This window comes from Oratosquilla oratoria, chromosome 4, assembly GCF_046742065.1.
Source record: "Oratosquilla oratoria isolate Oo_2021 chromosome 4, ASM4674206v1, whole genome shotgun sequence".
NCBI classification, from domain to species: domain Eukaryota; kingdom Metazoa; phylum Arthropoda; class Malacostraca; order Stomatopoda; family Squillidae; genus Oratosquilla; species Oratosquilla oratoria.
This window is the reverse complement of record NC_134780.1, coordinates 75367369-75380826: the sequence shown is the minus strand read 5'-3', so window position 1 is coordinate 75380826 and position 13458 is coordinate 75367369. Positions and strand designations below refer to the sequence as shown.

The window sequence follows — 13458 nt, the reverse complement described above, 5'->3', positions numbered from 1 at the left end:
AACATGGCGAACATCACATCGATGTTCTAGGATCCGGTTTTTCAGGTTGCGTGATGTTTCCCCATTGTAGGGCTTGTTACATCCCGGACACGGAATCCGATATACACTGTCTTCATTGTCAGGCTTCTCGCCGATGCCTATTCTTGTTCTCGTAGTCCTACTGGTCCAGCACACTACTTCCAAGTTGCTGGTTTTTAAAATCCCACCAAGGTTGGTGGCGACGTCGTTAGTTGGAAACACGAGCCACTTAGCTACCCCGCATTGTTGTATACGGCCTCCCAGAATTTTAGTTGTTTTTTTCCTGCACTGATCCTGAGTTTCCTGAGGAAGAAACCTGTCACTACTCCTTTTTTTACCTTAATGACATGGTGGGAGTAGAAATTAGATGATTTTTATTTGTAGGTTTCCTATAGACTTTAAAATTTAGCTGGTTGCCATATATTACATAACATAAGAACATAAGAATAACGGAGACTGCAAAAGACCATAAGGTCTACACAAGGCAGCTCCATATTCATCACCACCTGTCATCCCCATCCATAAAGTTCTCTAACCGTTTTTTAAAGCAATTGATAGTTTCAGCGCACACTACATGGTTACTAAGTCTATCCCATTCGTTGACCACCCTATAAGTAAACCAATTCTTGCCTATTTCCTTCTTAAATCTAAATTTGTCCAGTCTAAATCCATTACTGCGAGTCCTGCCCTGTTGTTTTAATGTGATGACCTTGTTTGCATCACCCTTGTTAAAGCCTTTGATCCACTTGAACACTTCTATTAGATCATCCCGCACTCTGCGTATTTCCAGAGAGTGTAAGTTAAGGTGACTAAGCCTCTCTTCGTAAGGCAAATTTCTGAGTACATGCATCATTTTGGTCATTCTTCTCTGTACTGATTCTAGTGAACTGATGTCCATTCTTTAGGATGGAGACCAAAACTGTACCGCATAGTCAAGGATGGGTCTAACTATCGGTAGATAGAGTTTAATAATTACCTCTGCACTTCTATTTATTACCGTCCTAGCAATGAAACCTAATGCTCTGTTAGCTTTATTCCTGGCGCTAATGCACTGCTTCCTGGTTTTAAGGTCCGGACTCACCAGAACTCCCAAGTCTCTCTCGCACTCAGTTTTCTCTAAAAACGTGTTATCTAAGCTGTATCTATTTTCGGGGTTGTGTAGCCCTACGTTTAGCACGCTACACTTAGAGATATTGAAGGTCATTTGCCATTTCACCGACCATGTGAACAATTTGTTAAGATCATCCTGCAGAATCTCTGCGTCGTCTCTTGACCTAATTAGGCGTCCTATTTTAGTGTCGTCCGCAAACTTACTAACATCACTATTTACCCGTCGTCTAAGTCGTTTATGTACATAATGAACAACAAGGGACCCAAAACCGACCCCTGGGGAACCCCATTAGTAACACTGTCCCACCTGCATTTTACCCCGTTTATGGTGACCCGCTGTTTTCTGTTACTGGTCCAAGCTCTAATCCATTCTAACACTTTTCCTCCTATGTCATGGGCTTTGATTTAATTTAGTAGTCTCTGGTGTGGCACCTGGTCGAACGCTTTGCTAAAGTCAAGGTAAATCACATCGTAATTATCATTGTTATCTGACGCCTTATATACTTTAGTGTAAAAGGATAGAAGATTAGTCACACATGACTTACCCTTGGAGAAACCATACTGTGTGTCACGAATTAAATCATGTCTTTCGGTGTGTTCTCTGAGTCTATTTACTATTATTGATTCAAGCATTTTAACTCAATAATAGTTTTGTAATGTCTATGTCTAAGAAAGGAAGGGAATCATTATATTCTTCTTCTAAGGAAAACTGAATAGTGGGCTCTACCTCTATCAATGCAGTTTGGAAGTTATAAAGATTAAATTGTTTGGGTATAATGAGTAGGATATCGTCCACGTACCGCAGCCGAGTCACATGTTCAGGAACAATGTTAGCAAACGGCTCTGCTTCTAAAATCTCCATAAACACATTGGAAAGGACTGCGGAGAACCCATGACCGTACCGAATATTTGGTGGGAGCACCGGTCCTGGAATCTAAAATACTTGAATTTTATATAATGGCATCCCTCCCGTTCCCCCCGGACCTTTTTATTCAATCTCAGTTATGTGTATCACGACTGTGCACTTAATAAAGCTGTAACAAGCATAACGGCGTACTAATAAAGACTCTGTCCTCATTTGTGGTGTTTATTTTGATAGACTTGTCGGCAGCTGCCAATTCTATACATACTGTAAATAACCTAAGACCTAAGAACATAAACCACATGGATTCCACATGCAATCTTTGCCTACATTTTATTTGTCAACGTTTCTATTTAGCAGTATGTTTGAATTAATGCTTTCAGGACCAGGTCTTTATAAATACTCTGAAAATATAATCTGGTTTCCTGGAGTGTCTTAAAGATGACAGTGCTCTATGAGCCAGTAGTCTTAACATATTCTTATTCTTAGTAGTCTTAACATATTTATGATGTTGTATAGATATCTACATACTGTTCAATGGCTTCGCAGAGAGGAATGTCGTGGACTAGACTAAAAGGACTCGCATATCTATCGGCGTTTTACACAAAATTCTAAATGCACTCAGTAGATCCATAATTAACTCTTCACCTAATTATTCCTTAGAGTAACAAAATTTATGTTATACTGAAAGGTGTCTGGCTGACTGAAGAAATTTGGTTCACATCCTTTGACAAAGAGAAAATCTCAGTGAAGATGGGCTGCAGGAAGAATTGCTCTCAGACGTCCACCTTGCGGAACCCCACCACTGGCCGGATCGCCACCGTTCATCCCTACTTTAACACAAGCATTTCTATATAACTTTCAGTAACGTATTAAAGTCTGGAAATATCCACAGGGTCTGTCACTTTATAGTCCAGAAAATTACGATGTTATTTACCTTGACTTTAGCAAAGCGTTCGACAAGGTGCCACACCAGAGACTACTAAATAAAATCAAAGCCCAGGGCATAGGAGGAAAAGTGTTAGAATGGATTAGAGCTTGGATTAGTAGCATAAAACAGCGGGTCACCATAAATGGAATAAAATCTAGGTGGGACAATGTTACTAGCGGGGTCCCCCAGGGGTCGGTTTTGGGTCCCTTGTCGTTCATTATGTACATAAACGACTTAGACGTTGGGATAAATAGTGATGTTTGTAAGTTTGCGGATAACACTAAAATAGGACGCCTAATTAGGTCAGGAGACGACGCAAAGATTCTGCAGGATGATCTTAACAAATTGTTCACATGGTCGGTGAAATGGCAAATGACCTTCAATATCTCTAAGTGTAGCGTGCTAAACGTAGGGATACACAACTCCGAAAATAGATACATCTTAGATAACACGTTTTTAGGCAAATCTGAGTGCGAGAGGGACTTGGGAGTTCTGGTGAGTCCGGACCTTAAAACCAGGAAGCAGTGCATTAGCGCCAGAAATAAAGCTAACAGATCATTAGGTTTCATTGCTAGGACGGTAACGAATAGAAGTGCAGAGGTAATTATTAAACTCTATCTAGCGATAGTTAGACCCATCCTTGACTATACGGTACAGTTTTGGTCTCCGTCCTAAAGAATGGACAATTCACTAGAATCAGTACAGAGAAGAATGACCAAAATGATACATGGACTCGGAAATTTGCCTTACGAATAGAAGCTTAGGCACCTAAACTTACACACTCTGAAAAGACGCAGAGTGCGGGATGATCTAATAGAAGTGTTCAAGTGGATCAAAGGCTATAACAAGGGTGATCCAAACAAGGTCATCATAATAAAACAACAGGGCAGGACTCGCAGTAATGGGTATAAACTGGACAAATTTAGATTTAAGAAGGAAATAGGCAAGAATTGATTTACTAATAGGGTGGTCGATGGATGGAATAAACTTAGTAACCATGTAGTGAGCGCTGAAACTATCAATTGCCTTAAAAAACGGTTAGAGAACTTTATGGATGGGGACGACAGGTGGTGATGGATACGGAGCTGCCTAGTGTAGGCCTTATGGCCTCTTGCAGTCTCCTTTATTCTTATGTTCTTATATATTGTGGTAATTGTTGTTACGGGAATGGCATTGTCTACCTTGAGCTACGCCAATTTCCCGAAACCTTGTTTAATTTTCGAACCGGGAACCTTTCCTGTAACTTCGTACAACAGTATCGTAATTTTAATTAATATATTATTAAACTCCCCTCCCTCTTTATTATTTTTTTAAGTCTATGTTGTAGTTTTTTATTAACAAATCGGGAACTTGAGAACTTACTCAAAGTATCAGTTGTCCCGTGGCTTCGAAGCCGTTTTGAAGGCTCGTAAGAATTCCAGCCGAACGAGACTAAGTTTAGTCACTGAACCCCAGACAAGCTTTAACCCTGGTACCAGAAGGACAATCAAACGTCGGCAAAGGATTTCTACAGACATCGAAGCCTCAAGAATTCTATTCAGTTCCGACGATTAGTTAGAGAACTCAACCAGGTAAGTTCTCTAACGTTCGCCTTTGTGATCAATTAATTACTACAATATATATACATATATATGTTGTCAAAATAGTTAAATGATATCATGTGTTATAACATATCAAAAGGCCAAGGAAGTTCTAGAGCTTAACTCGGAAATTACGTGATAAAGTGTGTGAAATTAGGTCATGCACAGTTTCCAGGAGAACAGGCCTAATAATATTCTATCAGTGAAGAGATTGGGTCCAAAAATTCAGAAACCAGTCGTTAAAGTAAATTTTATTCCTAAAACGTAGTAGTTTGCTATGGTGATTTCCATTTCCTGGTGGCATACCTTGGCTAAGTAGGATATTTTACGGGAGGAAGTGGATTAGATGCTCTGTGGGAAACAGTAAATGCTATCGAAACAGGATTATACATGATGATTGGACATGTATATGTTCGAGCTGTCAGTTGATATTAGCTGTTTCGTTCTCAGTACTGCTCACAAACAGTGAAGATTTAAATTATGAAAGTCAGAAAGAAGAACTGAGTTCAATACATGAGCAGCTTCTGGATGGTGGCTGTGCCACTGAGAATCTTCTTGGTGGTGTTATGATCCAGACCTTTACGACTAGCATGGCCAACATCATAGATGAAGAAAAACAGGTAAACCTTACAGGACAAATCATGGATCAACTACCAGGAACAAGTATCCATTCTAAAGATACTTCTGTATGCCGAACCCACAGGTGATTGGAAGTTGCACTTGCAGTGCGTCAAGGGAATGTTCCCGTACATTCACGCTGCTGGGATTCCTTGCTTATGCCAAACCTGCCAGCCTGTATCTTTAACAAATGTAGTTACTCGAATCAAGTATATCTGACACTGAATAAAAAGTCTACCGACGGTAGCTACTTTACTGCGAGAAGAAAACCTCATTTCTGAAGTGGAAACTTGATGGATCAAATTATTAAACAAAAACCTCATCCAGATGTTTAAATCCCCAGAGGGCATAAGTCGTGGACGTGGAATTACTAAAAATACTATAAGTAATTGGATCCATCCGTTTCCCGCTTGTTATGGACAACGCCCCTGCCCATCCTCCATGTCTAGTAGGTGACCTCCTTGACCTCCTTGACCTCCTTTCAGTTCATCACGATCCAGTTCCTTCCTCCCAACACCACTCCTTTACTCCAACCCATGGACCAGCAGATCATCTCAAACTTTAAGAAGCTCTATCCTAAAGCGCTCTTCGAGCGTTGTTTTGAGGTGACTGAGGGGACCAATCTCACTCTCAGAGAGTTTTGGAAAGATGACTTCCACATCGTTGCTTCCCTTTAGATCAGTGGTTCTTAACCTTTTTTGGCAGCGACCCAAAATTTTGCACAAATCAAGCATCGCGACCCAAGCCTACATAGATATACGAATTGCCTTTATAAGTAATATGGTTATGCTTTTAAAAGCGGGTTTTATTTATTTTCTATTTAATCATGGTCTGCTTAGAATCCTAAAACTAGGCATCATGTATTTTAATTATTACAGTATATAATCATAATAAATTTATAGTGGGAAAATAATTATTTTCTGCAAACCCTTAGCGACCCAATAAAATGGCTTGACGACCCAAATTTGGGTCGCGACCCAGGGGTTAAGAACCACTGCTTTAGATGATCGACAAGGTATGGGAGGGGGTCACCAAGCGAATCCTTAATTCGGCTTGGAAGAAGCTTTGACTAAATAGAGTTGTCGAACGCGACTTTGAGGGGTTTGCGTCAGTCCCTGTGGAGCCTCTAGTCAACGAGATTGTGTCTTTGGCCAAGACTATGGGGCTGAAGGTGGATAACAATAACATCGACGAGCTTGTGGAAGACAGGAGCTAACCACCGAAGAGCTTATGGAATTGCATTCTGTTTCACAGCAAGAAGTTGTGGAGGAGATTTCGTCAGGGGAGGAGGAGGTAACAACCTCAGTAGGGCAATAACTTTCCAGTGCAACAAGGGAGTTGCTTAAAGCATGGGAAACTGTTTCCTCGTACATTGAGAAATATCACCCTAATAAGGCAGTGGCTTTGCGCGCTACAAATTTATTTAGTTATAATACTGTGCCGTAATTTCGACAAATTTTGAAGCGTAGGCAAAAACAAATGTCTCTAGACATCTTTCTGGTGAAAAAGGATTCTAAAGAAAGTGCCAGTTGTGCCAATATTTCTCAAAGATTTAAAGCTAGTGAGTTGGTCGAGATTCTCCTCTTTCACCCCAATAATCCTCCCGTCTCCGTCCCCTTTGCACTAGGAGCTACCTTCTTTTTCGTAAATTGCAACAGTACACACACACTCACACACACACACACACACACACATATATATATATATATACACACATATATATACTGTACATATATAATATATATATATATATGTATGTATATATATATATATATATGTATTTTTTATTATTATAATTATTCTTTCCTAGGTTCATTTACTGTACATTATTATTCTTTATGATTTAATAATCTAAAAACTATTCTAGATATTATTAAAAAAAAATTATATTTTTTCTTATGCATGGGACACATTAGTTCCTATGGGAAATTTTGTTTCGCTTAACGAGTGTTTCGCATTACGTGTAAGATTCGGAACGAATTGTGCTCGTTAAGCGAGGTTCCACTGTTTTCTCATTTGCTCAAAAAGATAGTCTTGATATACTTGACATCTTCGAAAGTTCTCAAAGTTCCAAGGGCAATACTTCCTTGGCCGGAGAGTACTTCCTTCTAGAATTGTATGGTCCCTTAAGAATTGATACCCCAGAATAATGCTGTTACAACCGCTCCATGACGTCATCATTCTAATTGGAATCACTGCCCCCAACCAGTGCGGTGGCAAGACAGCACTCATTTAGAACGTATCTGACAGTTCAGTTGTTGGAAGGGAACCTGTTAAATCTCAAGGTATAGGGTTGCAACATCAAGACGACATGATGGTTCCTATTGCACAAAATAAACCGGTGGCACCAGAAAGTCTAATGACTCTAATCAAACTTGTGTCATGGGGGTGAAAGGTTTTTGTGGGAAGTCCTGCGGATGCAGAAAAATTGGATTACATTGCATCCTTGTGTCCCGCAACTGTGAGGGTCCAAACATTTACAAACATTGCAGATGTCTAAAGTGAACATTTAACTTGATTCGGAAACAATTTAAGAACATTTAAGAATCCTATTCTGACTTTCATTGATTACATTTGACAAAGATCGTATTGTAAGATGTTTATCATGTTTATTTGTTTAAATGCACCGATGTAGTGTTCATTTAATGTTTTGAAGTCGAAATTATATCTATATTTTGGTATCTCCTGCTCAAGTTACAGAAAATTACAGACTCACTTAACCAATTTCCAGGGTCTCGAGGAGGTATGTTATATCAGGGGCGGCCCGTACTTTGGACGTGATTTCTGAGTTAAGCTTTTGATAAGTAAAAGTACATAATATTCCTAAACTATGGTAAAATATCAGCTTTATTTATATATTTATTTATTTATTTATTTATCTATTTATTTATTTATTTATTTATTTATCTATCTATTTACTGGTTTATTTGTTTATTTATTCATTTCTCTATCATATATCTTTTTGCAAATATCGTAGCTAATGCGCCTGGATTAAAAAATGTGCAGGACATGATAGCGACACAGTATTTTTAAAAGAATGTGGACTACCCATTGTAGAAATAGTATACTGGAAATTATGTTCCTTTCACTATGGATATAATAGGCTTTGTTCTGGGTCTGAATAACTTATTTCTCCACTAGTAACATTAGTAACATTTTCTTACGCTACCTGTTGTACATTATCTGCAAAAGTTTTTTTTTTTTTTTTTTTTTTTTTTTTACAGCCGGGGGAGGGCCGGATTGCATCCAGATTTTGTAAAATTATTTTTTTTAAGGTTGCCTGTGTGGACCAATTTGCAACAAGCTAGGTGCAGCCATTGAGGAATCTCGTCAACCTGTGTCCCAGTTTGAACGAACTTACCTTTGAAAGCCCATTTTAGAGGCTATAGCTCATTTATTAATGCTCAGTCTGTCACTGAGTATATATACGATTCATCCCAACTGGGACCCGTTGTAAGTACTTGCATCATCAAAATTCATTAAACATCCTTATGTAACCTTACATATTGTAACATCACCCACGGAAAACTACAACATAACACACATACGAACAAACACGCACCCACGTCCTAAGCGACCATTTCATCACATAATCAGTGTATGATAACTGCTAAGTAGCCAGAAACGTACCTACACCACATTCCCACATAAACCTGAACATAAATTAAATCACAAGAATTAACCACATAAAATTTCTAACTGCGTTGTAATATCCTTTGTATATTAAACCCTCAATTTGTAACATAAAAAATAAATCATTGAAAAACTCTCAACTCCCTTCTCAAGAAATTGACTTAGCATTTTACCCCGTATAAGGACTCAGGCAGGAGCCGGGAGTGACGGTTACAGTGAGCTCATAGACAGTTACAGTGAGTTCATAGAAAGTCTACGTCATGTATTTCTAAAGTATCAAAATATAGTCCAAAAGAAGGACACGGACTTTTACTAACTTTGGATTAGAATATACGAACCTGTATACAAAAAAAGTTACACAGACAAGACTTACACACCTGTCGTGCCATCCTATTGAGTACTGATTGGATTATTTTCATGAATAGAGACTCGTGTCCACTCAAAAATTAAAGTTGGTCACTTTTAACTTCTATTATCCCTTCTTTCTGTTACCTTCCTTAAATTTCTCATCATCCAGTTGTATGACTGTTTCAGGAAAATTATGTAAAAAATACTGCCATTTTCACCCAATAATGTACAGTATTTCTTTATCTGAGTATGAATAATTCTAATGAACTTTATCGACTCTAGTCACTTATTAGACAATTGCAAGTATTTCCAGAATACATGTGACCATATTTTTGATAAACTAATTGCCACAACGAAAGAACAAACTTTATACAGTATAGTATGTGGAGAATGCTTAAAACACAGACCAGTATCTCCAAGCGTTCTAATGGCAGCCACAAAACTATTAACGTTAGCGAGTTTCCTCTAACATCATTTGCTGTTTTTACATATTTTGTCATTATTAAAAACAATACTACAGTTATTTACGTATCTCATGGACATGCCCTATGATGCGCGTGTAAATAGTTGTAGTATTGACTAATTATCATCTATGGCACAATCTTGAATAGACATTCAGTGCGAAATGAAGTGAAGTACAGTAGACACGGGTTGAAGTTGCTAAAGCCACAAGATGAAGTGGAGACGTATTACTCGTACATTCACGAATGCTAATGAGAATCTGAGGTGTTGCACTGTTACACTATTGTCATGTTGTTGTTGTTGTTGTTGTTGTTGTTGTTGTTGTTGCTGATGATGATGATGATGATGATGATGATGATGATGATGATGATGTTATTGTTATTGTTATTGTTATTGTTATTGTTATTGTTGTTGCTGCTGCTTCTGCTACTATCTATCTCATTCAATACAGTGCGTTTACCTAAAACCGAGGGAATTTTTTCTTTACTATAATGCTTATTTTAATTTCTTTAATTCTCAGAAATTATCCAATAAGTTATTTCTATGAAAAAAGACAATAAATTATGAGAAAATATAATTAAACAACCTAAAATTCACAAACAAGAAATTAGTATAATGAAATGAGGGAAATTTTCCTTTAGTTATACTACCTACTGTTCTGTGTTCTCCTATTTTTTTATTAATTTTTTCTTCGTAATAGAAATAGGAAATTATATTTTGCAACTCACTGCAAACCAAAAACAAGCATAATATGGAAGCATAGTTCCATCTCTTCTAGTTAAACATGTACCTTCATCATTTACTCTAAAATCTAAGTGAGACCATATACAACTATTGACGACAAATGAAGTACCAGTCTATGTGATCGTTTCACAACACCGGAAGTCTTGAAATGATTAAATATTGATTCACATAAATCTCTAGAGGAATCCAAATCAGCATAAATTCTATTCTATTTATATAAAACAATGGTTTCTCCCCCCCCCCCTTATAAGGGAGGTAGCCAGTCAAAGGCACGCATCCATTACCACTCCACTCCTATCCACTACTCTTTCCTCCCTGGCTTCCGCCAACCGCCCAGGTCAGAAACAATGCAACAAGACAGCACGTCCACAGTAGGGCCACTTCATCATAGATACCTCCATTTAATTCATTAACTTCTTTCCAAAAACACTATTGATCCATTTTCCAAATGATCTCGCCTCTATATCTATAGATCTTGAAACCCTTATCACGGCAGTTAACTTATCATTATCTCGAGAGAAAAAAATCGATGAAAGATAAAATCAATCAAAGCTAAAAGATCTAATCAGAGTTAAATGTTCAACCCTGATCATTCGCATGCGACTTCATTATCAAAAACGTATCATCAACAGTTCCATTACGATTTCCAAAGACTTATCACTCCTTATCGGATCTGGCACTAAATGGTCATACTATTACGCTCGTGAACCTCTTCCCTTGCAAGTGGCAATTTTTTTATTGTTATTATTATCATTATTATTATTATTATCGTTATTATTATTTTTTTTACCGTCTGGGGTATTGGCTGCTTGCAAAGTAGCATGCAGTTGATACTTTAGGGTCTATATGGGGCACCCCTACGGACTAGAGCCACACATCATTTTGTCTATGATAGAGGAAAACTCTGTTCATAGAGAAATGATGACACTTTTATACTACGACTATCCCTCCGTTATGCTGTCCCCCAACCCCTTGCTGCTGTCCTGTACCATTTCTCTGAGTATTCATTTTCAGTGGTGGGGGGATTCCCTGTGGTGGGGGAAAAGAATACTGCCACCAAGTAATTCCACTTGGATCGTAAGAGGCGAGAAGAAAGGGACGGGAATTGGGACTAGGCATCCTTCTCCTTGTAGCCCCACAGGGGACATTCCTAAAAGAAAAAGTAAAGGCACCCTAAGGTTTGGGTCTTTTAATGTGCGTGGATGTGGTACAGACGAGGGTAAAAGGGAAGAGATAGGTAGTATGTTTGTGAGAAGAAAGATGGATGTGTTGGCTTTGAGTGAATCTAAGTTGAAAGGGAAGGGTGAGTGTAAGTTTGGGAGTGTAAGTGGGAGGTTATCAGGAGTGAAGAGAGGACGAGGGAGGGAAGGGGTGGCTATTCTAGTAAGTGAAGAGATAGGTAAACGTGTTGTGGAGTGGAAGGAGGTTTCCTCAAGGATAATGTGGATGAAGATGAAACTGGGAAAGGAGATGTGGACCTTGGTAAGAGCATATGGGCCTGGCAGTGAGAAGAGTGTAGAAAAAAGGGAGGCCTTTTGGATAGATTTAAATGAGTGCATAGAGGATTTAGAGAGAAATGTCAATGTAATAGTACTGGGAGACCTTAATGCTAGGGTAAGAAATGGTCCAATTGATGGAGTGGTTGGGAAATGTGGAGTTCCAGGAAAGAATCGTAGTGGAGAGTTGATGGAGGAAATGTGTCTGAAAAGAGAGTTGATGATAGCAAATACAGTGTTTCGGAAGAAAGTCAAGCATAAGCACACATGGGAGAGGGTAGTGGATGGAAGGGTGGTAGATAGAGCGTTAATGGATTATGTAGTGGTAAATAGGATTATGATAGAAAGAGTTAAGGATGTACATGTGCTAAGGGGAGAGGGTGGGGGAATATCAGATCATTTTTTGGTGGAAGGTAAGTTGAGAGTGGAGGATAGATGGAGAAAGAGGAAAAGGACAAAAGGTAGGGAGGTGCTTAGAGTGAACTCTTTAAATGAAAACGAAAAGGAGAAGGAGTACAAGAAGAAGCTGAAGGAGGAGTGGGAGGGAGTGAAGGATAGAGTAGAGCTAGGTGTGGAGGAGGAATAGGGATGGTTAAAGGAGGGAGTCATAAAGTGTGCAAGGATGGTGTGTGGAACAAGAAGGACAGGAGGAAATAGAAGGAAGGGTAGTGAATGGTGGGGTGAGGAAACAAAGAAGGTTGTAGAAGAGAAGAACCGAGCTTTCACAGATTGGTTACAAAATAGGACGAGGGAGTCATATGAGAGGTACAAAGAAAAGAAAAGAGAAGTAAAGCAAAAGGTAAAGGAAGCAAAGAGGAGAGCAGATGTGAAATAGGGTAAGAGTATGACAGAAATTTTTGAAAGTAATAAAAAGATGTTTTGGAAAGAAATTAAGAGAGGAATAGGAGGCGAATCAAATAGAGAAGAAAAGGTAAAAGGTGCAGATGGAGAGATGATAATGGAAGAGAAGGCAGTAAGGGGAAGATGGGCAGAATATTTTAGGAAGTTGCTAAATGTGAAGGAGGATAGGGAGGGAAAGATAGCTGCAGTGGGAAATGCTAAGAAAATAAGAGTGATGAGTGAGGAGAATGGAGGAGAAATAAGGAAGGATGAAGTGAAGGCAGTTGTTAAGATGATGAAAGCAGGTAAGGCACCTGGTCTGGATGGATGCCATGCAGAATGTCTAAAAAAAAAGGAGGTACAGTGATGGTGGACTGGCTGGTCAAGTTATTTAATGTTTGCTGGAGAGAGGGTAGAGTGCCGGAGGACTGGAGGAGTGCCTGTATAGTTCCACTTTACAAGGGAAAAGAGGACAAGTGTGAATGTGGTACTTTCAGAGGGATTAGCTTGTTAAGTGTAGTTGGGAAGGCTTATGGGAAGATCTTGATTGAGAGGATTAGGAGAGGAAGAGAGGGAGTAATTGGTGAGGAACAGTGTGGATTTAGGATGGGTAGAGGTTGTGTAGATCAGATCTTTGTGGTAAGACAGATATGTGAGAAAGCTATAGGAAAGGGGAAGGATGTTTTTTGGGCTTTTATGGATCTGGAAAAGGCTTACGATAGGGTAGACAGAAAGGCACTGTGGGAGGTTATGCAGATATACGGGATAGGAGGAAAGCTTCTAGGAGCTGTCAAGAGTTTTTATGAGAGTAGTAGA

The 13458-nt window shown here is 38.9% G+C and overlaps 1 protein-coding gene across 2 annotated transcripts in view; it reads right to left on the bottom strand.

Annotated features, from left to right (window-relative positions):
• LOC143024908 (uncharacterized) overlaps positions 1–13458 on the bottom strand; it is a 114721-nt gene that overhangs the window by 50217 nt on the left and 51046 nt on the right. The window lies entirely within an intron of this gene.